At 50.5% G+C, this 4,851-nt stretch overlaps 1 protein-coding gene across 1 annotated transcript in view; it reads right to left on the bottom strand.

Moving 5' to 3' along the window:
• LOC106813702 (SHC-transforming protein 2-like) overlaps positions 1-4,851 on the bottom strand; it is a 14,145-nt gene that overhangs the window by 7,881 nt on the left and 1,413 nt on the right. The window lies entirely within an intron of this gene.

The following is a 4,851-nucleotide window of genomic DNA, read 5'->3' as shown; positions in this document are numbered from 1 at the left end:
CAGCAGCAGCAGCAGCAGCAGCGTAGCAGCAGCAGTAGCAGCAGCAGCAGCAGCAGCAGCAGCAGTAGTAGTAGCAGCAGCAGCAGCGACAGCAGCAGTAGCGGCGGCAGTAGCAGCAGCAGCAGTAGTAGTAGTAGCAGCAGCAGCAGTGGCAGTAGTAGTAGTAGTAGCAGCAGCAGCAGCAGCAGCAGCAGCAGCATTAGTAGTAGTAGTAGCAGCAGCAGCAGCAGCAGCGGCAGTAGTAGTAGTAGCAGCGGCGGCAGTAGCAGCAGCAGCAGTAGTAGTAGTAGCAGCAGCAGCAGTGGCAGTAGTAGTAGTAGCAGCAGCAGCAGCAGCAGCAGCAGCAGCAGCAGCAGCAGCAGCAGCATTAGTAGTAGTAGTAGCAGCAGCAGCAGCAGCAGCGGCAGTAGTAGTAGTAGCAGCGGCGGCAGCAGCAGCAGCAGCAGCATCAGGATCTGACACACGAACTATTTGCGTCGTTAATGCTGTGACGAGATATCGTGGTCAGGCAGTGAATGCTGTGCTGACCCGCCAAGCTATCGCGGTCAGCCGGTCAAGGCCCGTGTCCCCGAAGCCATGATTAGTGTCTGACGTATGGACATGCACACGAGCGGGAAGGTATCACGGTAGGTCAGGGCTGCTGCCACCATGGTAAGCACTGCTGCTGCAGCCATTGCCAGCTGCTTGCCTTGTGTTTTTCTTCTCTGCTATCACTGATGTATCACTCTTCACTATAAGCACACAACCATACTAACTGCACTCACATAAACGCTACGATTAGTGAATTGGTTACATGTTTTTTTCACACAATTATAATCTAGTGAAAAAATTCCGAATCAATACGGACCGATCAGTCTTTCCATGCAGATAATTAGTGATTATGAAAGATCGCACTGTGACTAAGGCTGTAATACGCACTAATATCGTTTAAGGCTGTATGCGTACGTGAGACGAGTGGTATGAATACACAGTTGCTATGAAATGGAACATGGCACACACAGGCACGGACATGCACACACGAACGCACCCACTCAAGCAACGCAAACACACGTACGTAGGCGAACTCGAACAAAACAAGTTAATCGCAATATATTACCATTCCCGAGCAAATTTAATCTAGATGTCTGTAAAATACCATGTGCGGATGTTATAAGATGTAGTAACATCCGACTTGTATGGATTCAAATATTCGCGAAGCATTTCATACTCTTTGTGTTACAGCAGCAACGACGGCATGCAGGGATTTTCGGTCGAGTGAGAAGATTCTAGAAACGACACGCTGGGTACAGGGGCTAGTGACAACATCGCCAAAACTAGTGACACACAGCCGACCTAATGGGCTTTGGTCAGCTCTTTGATCGGGCGTCTGAGTTAATTAATTTCGGTTCACAAAATGCCCATGCACTAGGGTATCGAATTTATTAACAAGTGCCGCAGTGCGACAGGGCTTATCTGGTGTCTGGTGTTCTGCTGATAAATTCATTTGTGCATAGCAAGACGTCTTATACATAAGTCTTCTTTATCTTGTTTGACTTTCGTAGCCAATTCGAACAAATATATCAGCTACACTTTCGCACCCACCTAAAAAAATGGTAGGTCACCGCTGAAACAAAAAAGATTTTCAATCGCTCGTCAGACCATGTCCTCAGAAAATGTCTAAAATCTGCCGTGTGCCCCATTCACCTTTGACCTGTGACCTCCAATTTAGGCACAGTGATGGCTTTTTCTACCATGATGCTATACACTGACTATCACGAGCCTAGGTCGAGCCGTTTAGATTTGTGCCGCAATTCTGCATTTCCTCCCTATACCTTAAGTTAAGGAGGGAATGTTCACCCTTCTTTTACACCTCTTGACCTTTGACCTTTGACCCCCCAGCTTCGACATTCCAACTCGTTTTCGGATGACCCCGTCCCCCACCCCCCACGTCCCGAATATCGTGACCGTACGTTGAGCCGTTTAGATTGGTGCTCAACTGTTGACGGACGGACGGACGTACGCACGCACGGACGATCATGCGATTCTACAAGCTGCATCTGACTATGTCAGATGAGCTAAAAAGTATTGAACGAAATTTGTATATTTATATTTAATATGTACCATCAATTTTCAAAAGAACAAATCTGAAGTGTAAGCTCAGTATTACAAGTAGTTTTTGAGATTTTGCTGAAAAGGGGTACGTGTCAATTTTAGTTAAAAATGCCACCTTCGCTTTTTATGCAATATCGGGGCTTCGTATCTATGATAATATTGCACTTGAATAATTATTATATAATAATAGCTCGAATACTATATAATGGTAATAATATCCATTCAAATAGCCGTGGAATACTGTATACGCCATATTTTTCTCATACAGATATTTTCGCGAATTCAGACTTGACGGACAATTTCGCGAGTGGTTAATTTCGCGGTCGGTAAATTATGAATTATTCGGTATTATTCAGTATGAACTATTCGCATGTTGTTATTTTCGCAGTCGGGGACGCGCGTTCACGAAAGTCGCGAAAATTAAACCACCACGAAATATACAGCTTATACAGTATTGGTTCAAATTTTGAAGTAAATAATTAGCAAGAGTGCACGAACCTTCTCAAATAATGATGAAACATGATCAATCAGATTAGATTAAGTTAGATTGGATTAGACTAGATTAGATTAGATTAGATTAGATTAGATTAGGTTAGGTAGAACAGATTAGATTAGATAAGGGGGTCGTTTACGAGATGTAATGGAATTGGATCTCAGCACGGAAACACGAGGGGTGGGGAATCGCTCCTGACGTAACACGTTGCTGTCGCATCCGGGGGGGGGGATGAGGCTGGTACCGAGAGGAAGCAGGAAGCCACAGAGAGGTGGCCGCGACGGTGACGTGAATGAAATGCGGGAGATGAAAGAGGTCGACGGAAGAGGAGTGGATACAGACAGACGCGGGCGGGCGCGCAGTGAGAGGAGAAACGGGTCAGTGGGCCCGATGACGCGGATGTTAAACGACGCTGAAGGTTTCCCGCGCCGCAGCTGCATCACACGTGCGCCTGCGCTCGCAGCTGCTGCTGCTGCTGCTGTTCGGATGCAGCTGCGGCGCATCAGCATCGGTCGGCATGCTGCGATGACGTGGGATGGGATGGGGTAGCACACACCACACACGCCCACACATACACACGCACACACGCACACACGCGCACGCACGCACACACACACACGCGCGCACGCACTTACGCACGCACGCACGCACACACACACGCGCACGCACTTACGCACTTACGCACGCACGCACACACACGCGTACGCGCTCACGCACGCACGCACACACACATACACGCACGCACACACGCACGCACGAACGCACGCACGCACGCACACACACACACACACGTGCGCGCACACACGCACGCACGCACGCACACACACACACACACACACACACGCACATAAACCGTAAGGCACGGGGCTGTACTCAGCTCCCATCTCAGCTGATCGCATGCGCACTCAAGTGTATAGCTCCCCACATTTTCGCCGCACCTGATCACACATGCGGCCTTCCTCCACCTCCTCAGCACAACGCTCAGACTTTCCACCGCTCTCTCGCCATCTTTGGCTCGCCATGTATATGTATTACCCCCCCCCCCTCCCCATCTACCCTCTTCACCCGCGAGATGCTTACTACTCACGTATAAATCTCCACGCGGCCGTTCACAAATCCGCCTCCCCAATTCTATTCCACTCCCTACACTCTTGCCTACGCGCCGCGCACGTGTGCGATCAAACACAGGAAGTAAACGTAAATTACACACGACTGAAAATAGCAGCAGAACGCAGGCGCCTTGCAGAGTGAGCGCGCACACATATATACACACATCCGCGCACCGTATCCACTATCCACTCAGACACAAACACGGTGCGTCTGCCTGTGCCTGCATTTGCCTGTCTCCCGGTCTACAAATGCCCTAGGAAGATTCTCTGGGACGGATTTCAAGATAAGGTGGGGGGGGGGATCAGCCTTGCACGTTTGGGGCGGGAAACAATAAATGCTTCCCATTCTGGGACCAAATGAAAACAGGATACATACACAGCTACATACACAGCTGTCTGTCTGCCTGTATGCTTGCCTGCGTATATACCTACCTGCTTTCCGGATTGTCTGCCTGCTTACCGCATGCATGTAGGCCTGGCATCCCCCCGCCTGTCTATACAAGTCAGATTTCCTTCTTCCCCATGCGCCCGCCTGCCCGTCCGCCTGTCTGATTTCCTTCCTCCGCATGCGCCTACCCGCCCGCCTGCCCGTCCGCCTGTCTGATTTCCTTCTTCCGCATGCGCCCGCCTGCCCGTCCGCCCGTCTGATTTCCTTCTTCCGCATGCGCCCGCCCGCCCGCCCGCCTGCTCGCCTGCCCGTCCGCCTGTCTGATTTCCTTGGGTTTGTCTATATTCAGGCCGGTACAGGAGATAATTTGCATATTTTGTCACGTGGTTTGTGTTATAACCAATCAGATGTAATCGCGTGTTCGTGACGTCACTTCCAGCGATCTCATGTGCAGAAGTGTGAAGCATGGTGAGGTGGTAGAGAATGAGGAGGGGAGAAGCTGGTGAAGAAGGAGGAGGGGGAGAAGCTGGTGGAGAATGAGGAAGGGGAGAAGGGAGAAGGTGGTGGAGAAGGAGGAGGGGAGAAGCTAGTGGAGAAGTAGGAGGGGGAGAAGCTGGTGGAGAATGAGGAAGGGGAGAAGGGAGAAGCTGGTGGAGAAGGAGGAGGGGGAGAAGCTGGTGGAGAATGAGGAAGGGGAGAAGGGAGAAGGTGGTGGAGAAGGAGGAGGGGAAGAAGCTGGTGGAGAAGGAGGAAGGGGAGAAGGGAGAAGG

The sequence above is a fragment of the Priapulus caudatus genome, unplaced genomic scaffold, assembly GCF_000485595.1.
Source record: "Priapulus caudatus unplaced genomic scaffold, Priapulus_caudatus-5.0.1 Scaffold811, whole genome shotgun sequence".
Classification (NCBI taxonomy): domain Eukaryota; kingdom Metazoa; phylum Priapulida; class Priapulimorpha; order Priapulimorphida; family Priapulidae; genus Priapulus; species Priapulus caudatus.
This window is presented reverse-complemented; position numbering and strand designations above follow the sequence as displayed.